Below are 19,207 nucleotides of genomic sequence, written 5' to 3' on the forward strand. Positions count from 1 at the left end.
GCCTTATGTTGGCTTATGATTTTGTCTTACTTGGAATTCAAGCTTAAGAGAGATCTGTTCCATTTTGTGTAATATTATCTATGACTAATGACTGAGTCAGAGAGAAATTGTAGAAAATACAGTTTTCTTGGTGCTCTGTTTTATTGGGAGATGCTGTTCATGCCTTTTACTACCTCCAGATGTCCGGATTTGGGACTGGATGGTCATGATTTTTGGGGTTTTTGTCCCATCATTCTACTGGCCCTTTTGGGCAGGACCCTTCAAGGAGAATGAGACATAACCACTCAGTCCCCGGGGCGATGGTGGGTTCCCGGGCCTGAAGGAAAAGGGAACAGTAACACTAGCAACATTGCTATTTCTTACTGGTGTTGGGAGTTGCAGCTGTGACTGGGAAAACATCACATGACTAAACCAGAAATTCCCGTCTCTGGCCCAGAAAGGGTAGTTATGAGCTAGATGGGGGGCTGTGGTAATAGCCACCAGCTTTTGGCCACCACCATCTAAGCTATGCCAGTTTAGAATCCCAGGCCATTCTCTGATCCAAGGCAGCCCAAATCCCCAAGAGTAGAATAATTTATCAAGATCTTAATATGTGCAAAAAACTGTAATAAGTGGTGGGAAAGAAATACCTGGAGGAGGTATAGACATGGTCCCTGGTCCCCGAAGCATTCACAGTCTAAGAAGGAGGTTTGTGGGACGGAGGGATTAGCGACAGACTTGTAAGGAAATTTAAAAGACCAGGGTGATGACGCAGGAAAGGAGCAATAGGACTTCACGCCCCTCACAGTTCAGGACAAGTTTCAGAAGTCACGAAAAGCAGCATGGCTTAGTGGAAAGAGCACAAGCTTGGGAGTCAGAGGTCATGGATTCTAATCCTGACCCCGCCACTTGTGAGTTGTGTGACTTTGGGCAAATCACTTCACTTCTTTGTGCCTCAGTCACCTCATCTGTAAAATGGGGATTAAGACCGTGAACCCCATGTGGGACAACCTGATGACCTTGTATCTACCCCAGCACTTAGAATAGTGCTTGGCATATAGTAAGTGCTTAACAAATTCCATTGTTATTATTAAGTCACAGCTGTAGGTAAGGTGGTGATCTTCTCAACGTTCTAAAAGTTTAGAAAGTCTCACACTGAGGCTGGCCAGCTGGAGCAGAGGCCAGTGGAATTCTCCAGGTCATGCTGGTGGGGCAGCATTTCTCCCATTTGGCTGAGCCCCAAGGGTCGGGTGTGAGGGGAGCAGTGGATGGCTTATGCAGCTTCATTCATTCACTCGATCATATTTATTGAGCACTTACTGTGTGCAGAATACCATTCTAAGTGCTTAGGAGAGTACAATATAACAATAAATGGGCATATTCCCTGCCCACAACGAGCTTACAGTCCTGCTGCTCCTGCCGTCGCCCAGGTCCTATTGGGCTCCACTGGTAATTATGTCTTTGGCTGAGCCCTGGATTTCTCTTCTCTGGAGCAGGAAGCCCTGCTAGTAGGATTAAGGCAGAGGCAGTGGCAAGAACTTTGTGTGTTATATTAATGTATTGCACAATATGCATGCATGTATAATGTATGTATACTAACGTATAGTGTATAATAATATGACTAATATTATCAGGTGGACTCTGCATCTGTATGTATATGACCCCTGCTTTCATCCCCCTATTTATCTCCTTCACCCATCTCCCTATTATCCCCTATCTTTTAACTTCCCTTTTTATCTTATTTCCTCCCCATCCCCTTTTTGTCCTCTCCTTTCTCTATCTCCCTCTCTCTATGTCCCTTCTCCCTCTCCTACCTCTCTCTCTCTGTTTCTTTCACAGTCATTTATTTCTCTTTCCAGAGAAGAATAATAATAATGATAGACTGTGGTTTTTGTTAAGCACTTACTATGTGCCAAGCACTCTGCTAAGATACAAAATCATCAGGTCCTACATGGGGTTTACAGCCTAAGAAAGAGGGAGAACAGATCTTGAATCCCCATTTTGCAGATGAGGTAACTGAGGAACAGAGAAGTTAAGTGATTTGCTCAAGGTCACACAGCAGACAAATGGTGGATCTAGGAATAGAACCCAGGTCCTCTGGCTCTCTGGCCTGTGCTCTTTCCACTAGGCAAGACGGCTTCTCTAATCAAAATGCTAGTGATATCTCAAAATGAATAACTCCCTAATGACCTTCCCATCTTCTGGGGTTTTGGAGGAGACAGAGAAAGATGCACTATTAGAATATATTTTAATTGAGGAAAAAAAAACTGATGTAGCATGGTTTGATTTACACTTTCTCACAAGCGAATCACTAGCAGAGTAGGCATTCCTGAAAAGGCAAGATAAGACTTATCTTATTCAATGGTAGGAAAAATGATTACTCTAGGCACCCTACTGTATTTTTATTGAGAGATGTACATCATCATGTCACATTTATCCTTCTGTGCTCTCATGCTTTGGGAATTAATAAAATTATTTAGCTGGCTGTATAAAGCAAGAGGAGAAAAAGGCAGATTATCCAAATGGCCAGACAAAATGTCAATTACCTGTTGCTTATATATATATATCCAGGTTGAAGTGAGTACAGGACAGTGTGGCTATTTTTACTTCTGGGTAAACTAAGGCCACAGGACTCCATAATCCCTTCATTCATTCAATCATTTTTATTGAGCCCTTACTGTGTGCAGAGGACTGTACAAAGAGCTTGGAAAGTACAATTCAGCAACAAAATAGAGACAATCCCTACCCAACAACGGGCTCACAGTCTAAAGGAGAATTTTGTTAAGCACTTACTATGTGCCAAGCACTGTTCTAAGCGCTGGGGTAGATACAATGTAATCAGGTTGTCCCACGTGGGGCTCCCAGTCTTAGTCCCCACGTTACAGATGAGGTAACTGAGGGACAGAGAAGTGAAGTGATTTGCCCGAAGTCACACAGCTGACAAGTGGCAGATCTGGATTAGAACCCACGACCTCTGACTCCCAAGCTCATGCTCTTTCCACTAAGGCGCTGCTTCTCCATGACTTATTAAGAGTATTATTATCTTTATTGCTATTGTAATACATTAAGCACTTCTAACATTCAAAGAACTTAAAGTGTCACAGGTTAAAAGCAGTTGGTCTTGCATATCCACATACCTGCTTGGGTATGAGGAGACTTTTCAGGGGAGGAGAATTTTCCTCTAATAGTTCTTGAACAATGATGGTTTTGTTAAGATTGTGAATTTTGACACTTCCTTAAGAATCTGGAACACGATCTGGCTGTTGAATGGGAAGCAAACATTATGTTCATAAACATTATTGGTAGGTTCCTTGAGGGCGGGGATCGTGTCAACCACTGCTATTGCTTTATACTCACCCTACCTCTTACTACAGTGTTCCAACACAGGAAGTATTCAGTAAATATCATTGATTGATCAATTATATTTTTGTAACAGTATTTCTTAAGCATTTACTATGTGCGAGGCACTGTACTGAGCACTGGGGTAGATACAAGTTAATCAGGTTGGACACAATCTGTGTCCTACATGAGGGTCACAGTCTTCATTCCTAATTCACAGATGAGGTAATTGAGGCCCAGAGATGTTAAGTGACTTGCCCATGGTCACACAGGAGACAAGTGGCAGAGCTGGGATTAGAGCCCTGGTCCTTCTGACTCCCAGGCCCATGCTCTATCCAATAGCCTACACTGCTTCTGGATTGATAACACTGATATATTGATATTGATCAATAATAATTACAAGGAAATCAATTGACAGGGTCTCCATCTCATTTAAGGGACTCCAAATTTATGTTGGGGAGGATAAACGCATAGAACAATAAGAGGTTAGAGAGTTGACTGTGAAATCTCACTCTTTCCATTGCTAATGAGATTCAAGCCACAGTACTTCTGGATTCTGGATTCTTTTGAATCAAAATATGGCTTCAGACCAGCATACTATCTAGCAGGAGAGGCAGACATTAAAATAAATTACAGATAGGAGGAAGTAAAAGAGTAGGGAGATGTGCATGTAGGTAGTATAGGGAGTCTGAATACCCAAGTGCTTAGGTGGCTCATGAAAGCTGTAATGGCAACTGGGGGGGGTGGTGGTTATGAAGTGGGAAGGGGAGAAACGAATTAGAGAAAGATTCCTGGAGATGGGATTTCAGAAAGGCTTTGAAGATGAGGAGAGCTGTAGTCTATCTGATGTGAAGGGGAAGAGAGTTCCAGGCACGAAGGAGGGCATGGGCAAGAGATTGGCAGTGATAAAGACACAGTGAATAGGTGAGCTGAGCTATATCTCAGAAACCACATATATAAGCAAAGATTTTCATGGTCAACATCGATCTTAATTGTGTTACTAAATTCTATCTCCTATGGAGGCCATTTTCAGTGATGCAGAGGAGAAAAAACAAGTAGCAAATAGGATCGAGAAGGCCGGTCTGTTTTTCTAGAGATTGGCAGACAGTTTAATGACAGTGGGGCATCAAGCTCCATATCGATTTGAAGGCCAGTAAACTATTCTGGGGTCCAAATGGCTGACGGTGAGTTCCCCTTTAGTCTGTGAGCTCCATGCGTGATGGGGACTGTGTGCGATCTGTATATACTGTAGCTGTTTAATGCAGTGCTTTGTGCCTATTAAGCACTTAAATACCATATTGATTGTTTATTAAAATGAGAAGCAGCATGACCCAGTAAAGAGAGCATGGGCCTGGGAGTTTGAGGACTTGGGTTCTAATCCCAGCTCCGCCACTTTTCTGCTGTGTGACCTTGGACAAGTCACTTAAAAACTTCTCTGTGCCTCAGTTCCCTCATCTGCAAAATGGGTATTCATTACCTGCTCTCCTTCCTATTCAGACTTTGAGCACCATATGGGACCTGATTACCTTGTATCTACCCCAGCACTTAGTACAGTGCTTGACACATAGTAAGCGCTTAAGAAATACCACGGTTATAATGAAATCTAGGCCTAACGATGAATACGCATCCAGGTTTTTTTCAGTTTCCCCAGAGTTACCTGGGAGTCCAACTCAATGTCACATGGCCAAAAAATGGTAACACTGAAGTACTTGAATTCAGTCAGCTCACCAGCTTTGAGGTCATGTTCACTGCAAACAATTTCCCTCGACAGGACTGTGTTGAGAAGCAGCGTGACTTTGTGGATAGATCATGGGCCTGGAAGTCTGACTTCCAGATTTCCAGAGTTAGATTTTAGGTACATGGGTTCTAATTCCAGCTCCTCCACATGCCTGCTGTGTGACCTTCTGCAAGTCACTTAACTTCTCTGAGCCTCAGTTACCTCATCTGTAAAATTGGGACTAAAAGAGAGTGAACCCTATGTGGGACAGGGACTGTGCACAACCTAATTGACTTGTATTTACCCCAGCACTTAGAACGGTGCTTGGCACATAGTAAATGCTTCACAGCTACCATAATTATTATTATTATGGTCTACCCAGACCAGACAGGGTACCAGAACGAATGGTACCTATGGCAAATCCAAATTTTGGACTTTTTTGAGGTAGACCTAGTCTCAGGACTAAAATCGTCAGGTCAATCCATCCATATTGAGTATTTACTGTGTGCAGAGCACTCTGCTAAGTCCTTAACTTAGTCCAAACTAAGTAGCTATTGCAGGCTGCTCTGAACACATCCCTACAGCACCAACACATTTCTATTTTTTGCACGTCCACTACTCCACCTACAACCTCCTTTTCATCTAAAACTCAACATGAGCAAGACTGAGCTCCTCATCTTCCCTCCCAAACCTGGTCCTCTCCCAGACTTCCCTATCACCGTGGATGGCACGACCATCCTTCCTGTCTCTCAGGTCCGCAATCTCGGTGTCATCCTTGACTCGTCTCTCTCGTTCACCCCACACATACTATCCGTTACCAAGACCTGCCGGTTTCACCTTTACAATATCGCCAAGATCCGCCCTTTCCTCTCCACCCAAACGGCTACCTTACTGCTACGGGCTCTAATTATATCCCGGCTAGACTACTGTGTCAGCCTTCACTCTGACCTCCCTTCCTCCTCTCTCGCCGCGCTCCAGTCTATTCTTCACTCCGCTGCCCGGCTCATCTTCCTGCAGAAACGATCTGGGCATGTCACTCCCCTTCTTAAACAACTCCAGTGGTTGCCTATCAACCTCCGCTCCAAACAAAAACTCCTCACTCTAGGCTTCAAGGCTCTCCATCACCTTGCCCCTTCCTACCTCTCCTCCCTTCTCTCTTTCTACCGCCCACCCCGCACGCTCCGCTCCTCTGCCGCCCACCTTCTCACCATCCCTTGGTCTCGCCTATCCCGCCGTCGACCCCTGGGCCACGTCCTCCCGCGGTCCTGGAACGCCCTCCCTCCTCACCTCCGCCAAACTGATTCTCTTCCCCTCTTCAAAACCCTACTTAAAACTCACCTCCTCCAAGAGGCCTTCCCAGACTGAGCTCCCCTTCTCCCTCTACTCCCTCTACCACCCCCCCTTCACCTCTCCTCAGCTTAACCCTCTATTCCCCCCATTTCCCTCTGCTCCTCCCCCTCTCCCTTCCCATCCCCTCAGCACTGTACTCGTCCGCTCAACTGTATATATTTTAATTACCCTATTTATTTTGTTAATGAAATGTACATCGCCTTGATTCTATTTAGTTGCCATTGTTTTTATGAGATGTTCTTCCCCTTGACTCTATTTATTGCCATTGTTCTTGTCTGTCCGTCTCCCCCGATTAGACTGTAAGCCCGTCAAACGGCAGGGACTGTCTCTATCTGTTGCCGACTTGTTCATTCCAAGCGCTTAGTACAGTGCTCTGCACATAGTAAGCGCTCAATAAATACTATTGAATGAATATTTGATTTGCTTCCTCTTTTATCTTAGAGTGTAATTCCTGAGCTGCGATTGGTAAGTGCTGCTGCCTCACTGGCTCTAGCCAGTCACCCCTTGTCATACAGCACAAACATGAAAGATCAACACCAAAAGCAGAGTTCTCGAACAATAAAGGAATTACAGCTGGGTCATGTCCTTGACTCGATTTGGTCTTTCTTTCTCTGGGGATTATCCCGTGCAATGATCAATGTGGGATCCAACCATTTATGTATTTATATTTATTTATTTTAACTGATCAGTGGAGGCAGGGTATTTCCAGGCTTCCCTTCCTATTTAGAAATCATCATCTTCCTCCAGGGAGCACAGGAGGTGTATTGTAAGATACATTGTGTGACACTGAGATGTGCTTCTTTAAGAGGCTGTTCTGGAACTTACAGTCAATATTGTAGTGTGGATTGCAATTTCAACAGCATTTTAGATGGGTGCAGATACTGGAAACAGTCATGATGCTCTCTGAAAAGATTTAAGTCTGGTTTTTTTTGTAAGTATCTCTCATGAATCATTCACTTCTCTTTTCTTTAGTTCAAATACCTTTTCTCCAAAAACTGCATCTCTTTCTAGTCATGAAATTGTTAACCTTCACCCCAGCTATGCACGGTAAATAGGCAGCAAGAATCCCTGATTCCATCTGGAGGGTGGAGAAATCGATATGGCAACTGACCAAATGACAAACCCCCCACCACCCCCTACACACACACACACACACACACATACACACACACCCCGCACCCCCCAGGAAGCACAGTGAATGGAGCTTGGACCTACAAATCCAATCTTAGTCTTCGGACATTGACTGAGTTTCTTTTCCCAACCTTATTGTTATTGTGACTATTGTTTTCTGTAACACACATTGGTCAATCACAAATACTTTTTCCTCAACATCCAATCAATCAATCAGTGGTATTTACTGAACACTTACTGTGACAGAGCACTGTACTAAGTTCTTGGGAGAGTACCAGATAACAGAGTTGGTAGACACAGTCCCTGCCCACAGGAGCGTACACTCTAGAAGGAATAGTGGAACTGGAAATTCTTTACCCCAGGAATCTCGTGTAGGTTGCTGTTAAATCATTTTCCTCTAGGTGAATGATTTTGTACATGGGTGGGCTCAAGAGAATTTCAAATTGTGTCTACCACATCCCCATTTCTATCCCTTGATTTGGGGTGTCCATGCCAGGAATGTTAGCAAGGGAATTCTGGCTGAATTATTTGAGGTCAATGTTTTGGTTGTGGCATTTGTGAATCTTAGCGAGATTTTGGAACAGATTTGAATCCCTGCCCTGAGAAAGCCCAGAAGACCATTTCAGTCTTTCAGACTAAAGACTTCACAGAGTCATTAAGCATCAGTCATTTCCTTTCAATTCAGCGTGCGGAGCCACGGCTAGGGGAACTATGCAGAGGCAAGTGAGGCTTGAGTGGTTTTAATTGCTTTTCATCTATGGTAGATTTTAAATCTTGTTTTTAAAGTGGAAGTGCCTGGCTTCGGAAAACAAATCAATATATATGGGCTTGCATATTTCTTTAGGGAGTCAAAGAAACAGAAGTGAATTATTTATGCACGCCTTCAACATCTTCAGTCACAACATTTATTGAGTGCCTACTGTGTGCAGAGCATTGTACTAAGCGCTTGGGAAAGTAGAATATAACAGAGTTGTTAGACATGTATCCTGTGCACAAAGAGTTTAGAGTCCCAGCTTTAACTGTAATTCACTTTATTCTGGGCCTTCTGCCCTCATTTCTAAAACACAACAGACAAATTAACTTTGTTACGTTGACTTTAACTATTTCTTACATTCCTTCCTATTCAAGGCTGGTGCTTTTGAGAGTGAGGTCCTAATTATCAATCAGTCAATCATTTTTGTTAAGCGCCACTCTTCTTCCCTCCCCAACTGCCACCTTTAACCATTCACTCTCTAATAACTCCTTCCCCTTTGCTTTCAAACGTGTCCACATGTCTCCTATCCTCAAAAAACACCTTCTCCAGATATAACTGCACCATCCATTTATCACCCCATTTCCCTCCTACCATTCTTGGCCAAATTCACTGAATGGATTGATTAAACCACATGCCTCCACTTCCTCTCATCCAACTCCCTCCTGGACCCTGTACAATTTGGCTTCTGCCCCTTCTGCTCCACTGAAAATGCTCTCCTCAAGGTCACCAATGACCTCCTCCTGGCCAAATCTCACTTTCTCTACTGGGCCCTCAGAATCCTCTCCAACCTCTCAGCAGCCTTTGACACTGAGGACCTCTCTCTTCTCGAGGAAACTCAGTAATTTTGGTTTCTTCAATGCATTCCTTTCTTTTTCCTTTTTTTGGCTTTTCTGTATTATTTGTTAAGTGCTTATTATGTGCCAGGCACTGTTCTAAGCTCTGGAATAAATACAAGCTAATTAGGTTGGACACAGTCCCTGTCCCACATGAGATTCACTGTCTTAATCCCTGTTATACAGATGAGTCAACTAAGGCACAGAAAAGTGAAGTGACTTCCCCAAGACCACACAGCAGACAGGTGGTGGAGCCAAAATTAAAACTCAGGTTCTTCTGACTCCAAGTCTCATGCTCTATCCACTAAGCCATGCTGCTTCTTGATTCTCAGTCTTCTTCGCTGGCTCTTTCTCTCCCCTCCCCTAACTATGGGGATTTCTTAAGGCTCAATTCTGGGCCCCCTTCTATTATTAATCTACATCCACGCTCTTGGGAGCTCAGCTGTTCTCACAGTTTCAACCACCACCTCTCTATAGATAAGTTCCAAATTTACCTCATTAGCCCCAACCTCTCTCCTTTTTCTCCACAAGCTCCCATCTCCTCCTGTCTCTAGGATATTTTTACATAACTGTTCCACCAGCACCTCAAGCTCAACATTTTTGAAATTTATCTTTTTTAAAAAAATGGTATTTAAGTGCTATGTGCCAAATACCATTATAAAGTGTTAATAATAATAATGATGGTATTTGTTAAGCACTTACCATATGCCAAGCACTGTTCTAAGCACTGGGGTAGATACAAGGTCATCACGTTGTCCCATGTGGCGCTCACAGTCTTTATCCCCATTTTACACATGAGGTAACTGAGGCCCAAGGAAGTGAAGTGACTTACCCAAAGTTACACAGCTGACAAGTGGCGGAGCCGGTATTAGAACCCACGACCTCTGGCTCCCAAGCCCATGCTCTTTCCATTAAACCATGCTGCTTCCCGTGTTGGGATAGATACAAGTTAATTAGATTGGGCACAGTCCCTGTCCCACATCGGGCTCGTGGTCTAAGTAGGAGGGATAACAGGTATTTAACTCCTCATCTTCCCTTCCAAATCTTATCCTCTCTATGACTTTCCCATCACTGTTGAAATTACCACCATTCTCCCTGTCTCCCAAGCCTGCAACCTTTGAATTAACCTTGACTCTTCTCTTCCTTTCAACCAGCATATTGTCAGATACCAAATCCTGTCAGTACTTTTTTCGCATCTCCAGAATATGCCCCTTCCAGTCCAACCAAATTAATACCACACTTGTCCAAGCACTAGCCATATGCCAATTCAACTCCCTGCTTCTAGCCTCTCCCCTCTCCAATCCATGCTTTCGCTGCTCAGATCATTTTTCTAAAACAACATTTTGCTCAGGTCTTTCCACTCCTCAAAATCCTCCAATGATTTTCCATTCTTTTCTGCATCAAAAGGAGCTCCTGACTATTGGCTTTAAAAGTCACACAATTATCTCTCTCTTCCCCACCCCCTATGTATCTCTGCTCCTCTCACACCACAACCCAGCTCTCACGCTTCACCTCTACTCCTCCCAAACCAGCCTATTCACTGTGCTTCATTATCTCTCACCATCAAGCTTTTGCTCCCACTCTCCCTTCTGTATGGAACTCCCTTCCCTTTTATATCTAGCAGACCACTGCTCTCCCCATCAATCAATGTCAAATTTATTGAGCACTTACTATATGCAGAGCACTGTACTAAGTGATTGGGAGAGCACAATACAACAGATTTAGCAGATACGTTCCCTGCCCATGATGAGCTTACAGTCTGGAGAGGAAGACAGACATTAATGTGAATAAATAAGTAGTTTATGATATATAATTTAAAGATATGCATGTAAGTGCTGTGGGGTTGGAGGTGGGGTGAATATCATTTATCCAAAGGTCACAGACTGAAGTGCATAGATATCTTCAAAGCAAAACACATCTCCTCCAAGAGTCCTTCTGTGATTAATCGCTCATCTCCACTTCCTATCCCCCTGCCCCTGACTCCTGCCAATCTAACACTTCCATGACCAAAGCATTTGGGTATTCAGCAACCACTCCATTCCCACCCACCCCCAAATCTTCTGTAGCACTTAAATATATAACTTTAAACCATCTTGCTTCTCCCTGCCTGTAATTTATTTTAGCATCTGTTTACCTCGCAAATTATAAACTCACTTAACTGCAGGGCTCATGTCTACTAAGTCTAGTCTACTTTCCCTACTTTCCCAACCACTCAATACAGTGCTCTGTACAGAGTAAACACTCAAGTAATACGACTCATTGATACTCGGTACAGTGCACTGGGGAGAGTACACTAGAAGACATCCCTTTCTTAAGGAATCGTTCAATCTAGTTGGTTTGACAGGCCCTAAAATACTTTATATTTTAGAATATAGAAGAAAAAGGAAGGAGGTGAATGAGTTATTGCTTAAGTAATACAGCATATAAGCTAAATATAGAAGTGCTATGGAAGTTTGTAAGTGCACAGTGGTGGAGCAGCAGGGCTGAAGGAGCAACAAGGGGTTGACAGAAGGGGAGAAATGAGAACTCAAGAGGGGAAGGCTTCCTGAAAGAGATGTGATTTCAGATGGGCTATTGAATTTGTTCTTATCTGCGTTGATACTTTTGCCACCTGCAGGGGATATCCCTGATTTTGAATCTGCGTCTTGGCTTCCCGATCTTCTGAAGTCCTTTGTTCACAGAGAGCATCTCATTTTCGGATTACCACATAGCAGACTGGTCTGTTCCATGCTGTTTTTGTTTCCACAGTCTTTCGAATGTTTGTTCTGCCCTTCTTGCTCACACGTGCCCCATCTCAGTAGCATCTTGGGTATCCTGTTTTCATCCATACCCCTCACATGCCTCTCCCAGTGAAACTGTGTTGCCATGCACGTCAGGGACATAAACTTAATTGTTCTTTTCTTTTGTTTTGCATTGTTTAGGACTGGCACCCAGTTCAATTATAGAAGCATTTGTCTTTCATCTGTTTCTACAACACCCACTACAGGTCCCAGAAATCGTAATCTTAATAGTCAGAAAGTGAGTCAGAGTTTTGCTTTCCATTTCTTTTGACCCAATATCTGTTCATCAAGGCAACACTTTCTGTAACCAGTTAATAAATCAGTCAGAAAATGCAGCAACCTTTAACCAGTACTACATTCTCACCAACCAACCTCACCAAGACAAAAAAACAACACCTAGAGACTTAAAAAAATAATCATTGTTAGCATCGTTCTTTGTCTTGTTGAATGCCTTGGGGAAGCAAACATTTAGCCTTTCATTTCATGTTTGACATTTTAAAGGACAGTATATCTAAACCACAGGAAATACCTTGGACAGAACAAACTATTATTTATTTGTTTTCTGTGAAGCGTTTCTGGTTTGGACCATTCACACTGATACCATGACTTTGATAAAAGAGAAAGCCTTCAATAACTTAAAGAATATTGAAGAACTATGGGAGAGTTGGTATTTCAAAGGTCTGTTAGGGGACGGGAGGTGAGGTGCTGAAGAGTGAGAGAGTAAATATGTACAGAACCACGTTTATGAAGAAAAGCAGCCAATCCAAAAAAAAAAAAAAACAACCTTTTGTACTATGTGGCCAAGGAGAGGTCAGAATCAATATTTGCATTAGCTGTGCCAAGGTGATGTTTTTCATGAAGATAATTTAATCAACTTGTTGGTGACAAAAGGCTTATCAAAAACAGAGCATAGTAGTACACAGTTGGGTTTGTTTGTAGAATATGACACACATCTTCCTGTATGAAATGACTTCAGAATTAGGATCCGGTCTTGCAAATTTTTTTTACATCTAGCAAAGATAAAGTATAATTCTAAAGCATAAGTGTAATTCACCTGCTGAATCCTCAACAGAATTAAATATTCCTTTTTGCAATCTTAAAAGTCTTTGATATTATACATGAATGATCAATCCAAGCATTATTTTTCAGCGAAAAAAAATGTCGGATATTATTTTCCCAAGATGCAGGGGTAAGCACTTAAGAACAGGGAATTTGAATGACTCATTAATAGATACATTGCAAGTAAGTTGAAAATCCCAAAACAACATTATTTTCAATAGTATAATTTTTATGAGGGGAGGGCGGGGAAGAGAGGTGGTGGGAAAGTATGTAAAGATATTTTGTGTGGGAGAAATCCCTCTTGTGCTAAATCATGGCTCCTACTGTACTTAGTCCTTGAAGGAATGAGTGATTTTTGCATTTAGCTGTAAAATCATCTTAGAAAGCCATTTTCTTTCATTCCATCAACTATCCTGGAAGAGAATGTATTTTTCTTTCCATTTTAAATGTTAAATTGACTTAATTGCCTAATATGATCTGAGATAGTAGAAAGATGAATCTCATCATCATGTTTATCATTATTAAGATGCATTGTGTTCCAGGAGAGCATCAGTCTATGTTGTGTTTGTTTTTTAAGTGAAACAGAAATTAATCAAGAAAAATGACAACTTTCCAAGTGAAATAGACAATTTTAATATAGGATTGAGAAGCAGCATGGCCTAGTGGAAAAAGCATGTGCCTGACAGTCCAGGGGACCTGGCTTCTAATCCCAGTTCTGCCACCTACCTGCTCTGTGACCTTGGGCAAGTCAATTAGATACCCACCAAACAGCTGCAACCGTGTTGCACTCGAACTGCTGTGCTTATCATCCTGATCATTTGCTTTCCTCTGCAACCTGAAACTGAGGTTCAAATCCCAAATCTATGGCTGTAATCAATTCAAGTGCACAGCTGGATGAGATTAAATAGAAAAAGAGTATCTTTAAATCTCCCCCCACACCCGCGTGCCCTGAATGCTTATAAAACATCTCTCCTCAGCTAGCGCACGAGGCAGGAGGAGTTTAGAAGAAACTGTCCTGTAGCACACTGGATTTCTTTGTCCAAACTGGGCCGAAAAATTGCTTTAGCATTGACTGTCAGAGAAAGCCGGCAGGACTTGCACCAGACAGACAAAAATGATCATTTTGGAGCCAGATGCCACTCAGTACTTTTGAGTCAACCCAAGAACCCAGATGACAGCACATCAGCATGATGTGGGCATGGACTGTGTCAGTTCTATTGTGATGTACACTCCCAAATACTTAGTACAGTGCCCTGTGCCACTGGTCTGCTGTGTGGCCTTGGGCAAGTCACTTAACTTCTCCATGCCTCAGTTATCTCATCTGTAAAATGGGGATTAAGAATGTGAGCCCCATGCAGGTCAGGGACCATGTCCATCATGATCTGCTTGTATCCATCCCAGCAAGTGGTACAGTGCCTGGCACATTGTAAGTGCTTAACAAGCACCATGATTACTAAATACGATTGATTGAGAGAAGTTTGTATTTTTCCAGGCTCCAGTCCTCTCTGACGGCTGATCCAGAAAGGTTGGGGACTAAGAGAGGAGTACTCTCCCAAGTGCTTAGCACAGTGCACTGTGCACAGTAAGTGCTTAATGAATAGGATTGATTGATTGAAGCCTCAGAGCAATTAGTAGAGTTCAAGCAGATTGACAGTAGGGCCAGGGAGGCAACAGTGCTGGTCTATCAGTCTCTGGGATGTCAACTGGACAGTTTCACAAGCCTAACAGGAGGCACATTCCAGGATGAAATTTCACAGAAAAAAATAGTTTTCCATTCTGAATTGTGAAAAGAAGGCAGTCAATCAGCACTCCACCATCCTACCTTCAGCGCTTATAGTAATAATAATGTTGGTATTTGTTAAGCGCTTACAATGTGCCAAGCACTGTTCTAAGCACTGGGGTAGATACAAGGTCATCAGGTTGTCCCACGTGGGGCTCATAGTCTTAATCCCCATTTTACAGATGAGGTAACTTAGGCCCAGAGAAGTGAAGTGACTTGCCCAGAGTCACACAGCTGACAAGTGGTGGAGCCAGTATTAGAACCCACGACCTCTGGCTTCCAAGCCCATGCTCTTTCCACTAAGCCACGCTGCTTCTCTCTCATACTAGAATTGAAGCTGCACACTTTGCTCCTCTAATGCCAATCTGCTCAGTGTCCCTTATCTGTGACTGTGTCCCTTATCTATGTCTGTGACTGTCTCATCACTGACCCTTTGCCCAGACCCTCCCTCAGGCCTGGAACTCCCTCCCCCTTCATATCCAAGAGTCCTTCTCCAACTGAGCCCTTAATTTTCTATCATATTTTCCCTCCCTTCTGCATTGCCTGTAGATTTGGGTCTGTACCCCTTGAGCACTTTGACACTCCCCGCAACTCTACAGCACTTCTGTAGATATCCTTCTACTCGGCCACTTCCCCTATCCGAAATTTGTTTTAATGTCTGTCTCCCCCGTAAGACAGTAAGCTCCCTGTAGGCAGAATTTGTTTCTACTGACTCTATTATATTGTACTCGCCCAAGAACTTAGTACAGTTCTCTGTACACAGTAAGCGCTCAGTTGATACCACTGATTGATTGGTTGACCATTGATTTTTAAGGCACTCCAATAGCTTTCTCCCTTTTGCTTACAGACTTTTTTTTTTATCCTATTAAACCTCATCTTGTATTCTCGGTTCCTTCGAAGATCATTTTTGTTCCTGGGCGTAATTGTGAACTCTGCCACCTCCCATCCCTCGCTCAGGCCCTTCCTCCTCCCTGGACCTCCCTCCCCCTTCAAATCTGCCAGTCCACAGCTCTCTTCTTCTTCAAACCCCTTCTGAGATTATACTTCCTTCCTCCATTAGGCCTTCCCCAGTCACTTTTTTCTTCTCCTCAAGTCATAGTCTCTCACCCTCAACTTCTCATCATCTTTTGATAGAGATCAATTTGCATAGTTTATTATTTTACTACTTCTTATATTTGTAAATCACTGTATGTCTGTTGCTTCATTTAGGTGGAAAGCTTCTCAAGGGCAGGGGCCATATCTTTTACTTTAATTGTACTCTCACAGGCACTTAGTACAGTGTCTGGGACATATTAAGTGCACAGAAAATACTATTGATTAAATCGTGCTGAAGAGATGTGCTTTTATTGCTAGGATCTGGAAACCTGAAAACTACACAGAATTCACTGAACACAAGTGGATTCCAATCATTTATGGGATAACTCGAGGTGAACTTTGTCAGAATGATGTTCCAGCACATAAATATGCATCATCTACTTACCTGAACATATACAGATCTGCCAAATCCCTGGTGGTAAAACACGATGCCCCAAATGGCGACAAAAACGCATTAAGGGTCCTGTTTAAACCTCATTTAATAATTCTACAGTGACACCAAGGCAGGATTTCCTAAAGGATGCTGCAAATATAAACATGAGTAACAATGAACTGTTAATTTTCTGGGACTCAGAGGAAAATGCAAAACAATGTGGGCAGAAAGAAGGAAAAATGAAAGCAACAGGCCTCTTTCCATTATTTAAGAGGGAACAGTCAGAGGGGATGTTGCCAGGCATCACAAGAGAAAACACAAACAGCCTTGCCTGCAGTTATTTTTACACTTTTAAGGATTTTCTGGGGCACTGTGTAAGAGTTGAATGATTCCCCCACATGCACCAACTAATTGATCTGATTAGGGAGAGTAAAATAGCAAGCAAACAAATGAACGGGCAGAGATTTGGAGGTTTAGCTTTCTTCTGAGTAGGCATTGTTGTCCTTAAGACTTTTCTCTTCCCTTAATGTTTGTGATGTTATTGCAACTACTGTTTGTTGTTCCTGTGTTACTAGGGAGACCCCATGTCCCATATTTTATGGGATGTTGGGGGTTTTGGTCAATTTTTCCTTAAAACAATTCACATTCTGTATGAGATGAACACAGGGTGCACTTTGTCCTGACTTTTTTTTTTTTGGAGAATGAATTCAGGCTCTTATCCCAGTTTCCTGCCTTACCAATGGGTCTTGTGAGTTTTAGGGCCAAGATAGTGTAGGAGCAGGTGGAAGAAGAGACACTGATCTGGTGCCACCCCATCCTCATCCCCATGGCATCCCAGGTGGCATGGGAAATAAGGGATCCATGCAGCAAGGAAGGAACAGATGCCATGGCAGGACCTTGGTTTAAAAATCAATCAATCAATTGTATTCATGGAGCCCTTACTGTATGCAGACCACTGTACTAAATGCTTGGGAGAGGACAATATAACAGTTGATATATACGTTCCCTGCCCACAGGTAGCTTATGGTGTAGAGGGGAAGACAGACATGAATAGGAATAGATTACAGATATGTACATATGTGCTGTGGGGTTGAGAGAAAGGTGAATAAAGGGTGTAAATCCAAGTGACAGGGCACCGCAGAAGGGAGTGGGAGAAGAGGAAATGAGGGCTCTGTCCGGGAAGGCCTCTTGGAGATGTGACTTTTCTAGGTCAAGCTTCCTCATACCCAGCAACCCTGAACCTACCACTCTCTTGTCCCTATGACACCCCCACTCCTCCCCTAAACCTCCCACCCCCTACCTCCCAGATGGGCTCTTTGCCCCATAATCTAAACCCACCTGCCTTTTTTAAAAAAAACTTTGCCCTGTTATGGCCATCCATAACATCATGCACCCTTCCACCATGCAAATCCCTTATAGTCCAGACCACCTTGAGCCCCCAAAGCCAGAGGAATGAGATGAGACCAGGGTGGCAGCAGTCTCCTCCAAACCTCCTACTCTGCCCATCCCTTTCTGCATCATTGCATGGCTTTAGTAGTCCAGAGCAGTGGTGGGGATGCAAGGAACTGTCATATCGCAGAGAAGGGATAGCAAAAAAAAAGTGGGGGACCCAGTGAAGCAGTGGGGATGTTTGGGTAAGTGGGGATGAGGATGGTAACGGGGAAAGGGAAAGGGTAAAGTGGAATGGGTAGAGGAAAATAATCACTTTCCAAGGCTTGTCTGTGCAGCAGAAGAGTCTTTGTTAGAAAAAAATAAAAAAAATTGTTTTCAAAGAACAACTTTTCATTAATTAATTCTCAATTTAAAAAGATCCATGAGAGGCTGCATGGTCTAGTGGAAGGAGCACAGGCCTGGAATTCATAGGACCTGTGTTCTAATCCTGACTCCGCCACTTGTCTGCTGTGAGACCTAGGGCAAGTCGTTTAAGTTCTACGTGCCTCAGTTATCTCACTGGCAAAATGGGGATTCAATACCTGTTCTTCTCCTACTAAGACTGTGAGCTCCATGTCTGACTTGATCATCTGGTATCTACCACAGCATTTAATATGTGCTTGGCACATAGTAAGCACTTAACAAATACCACAATTATTATTATTATCATTATCAGTAGTCTTATGCTGGCAAGTCATCTCTGACCCATAGCGATGCTATGGACACATCTCTCCCAGAACGGCCCACCTCCATCTGCAATCGTTCTGGTAGTGGATCTGTAGAGTTTTCTTGGTAAAAATACAGAAGTGGCTTACCACTGCGTCCTTCCACCCAGTAACTTGAGTCCCTGCCCTCGACTCACTCCCATGCCGCTGATGCCCAGCATAGGTGGGTTATGACTTGTAGCAGATATCGCCTTCCATTCGCTAGCCACTGCCCAAGCTAGAAATGGAGTGGGCATGCCTCTGCTTGACTCTCCCTCCCATAGTCGAGACTGGTAGAGTACTGAAAACTCATCAGGTGTGACCCTGAGAGGCGATTATTATTAGAAGAAATAATAATACTTTTTTTTAGTAGTTGAATTTTTTTGAAGGATCTGTGCTTTAAAATCATCAAGCAAATGTGGTCTCCCTCTGACACGCAAAATACAACAGTTGGGTGCAGCAGTTGGTGATAGTTTGTGCTTAAGAAAGAGGGAAATTCAGTGAGTATTCAGATGCTATTAAATATCTAAGCATGCCTGATGAAAATTAGATCGGGAAAGGTTTTCTTGGCAGTGCTTTGTCCTGGGCATGATTCTTTAGAGTGCAATTAGAAGGCATCTAAGTATGCCCTTTTCCCAAATGGAAGTATTGCCTCTAGCATATTCTATAACTAATAAAGAAGAAACTTGATTTACATTAAAATGTAGACTTAATGCAAGGTGATAAGACTTTTGAGAGCTCAAAGTGGGAGCTTGAACCTACCCCAGTGCTTAGAACAGTGCCTGGCACATAGTAGACGCTTAACATATACCATTTTAAAAAAAAGTTGCCACTAGAGCTGAGGGAGTAAGGTTCACTCTAGGATGAGTCTTGGAGGACCTT

Source organism: Ornithorhynchus anatinus, chromosome X5 (assembly GCF_004115215.2).
Source record: "Ornithorhynchus anatinus isolate Pmale09 chromosome X5, mOrnAna1.pri.v4, whole genome shotgun sequence".
Classification (NCBI taxonomy): Eukaryota; Metazoa; Chordata; class Mammalia; order Monotremata; family Ornithorhynchidae; genus Ornithorhynchus; species Ornithorhynchus anatinus.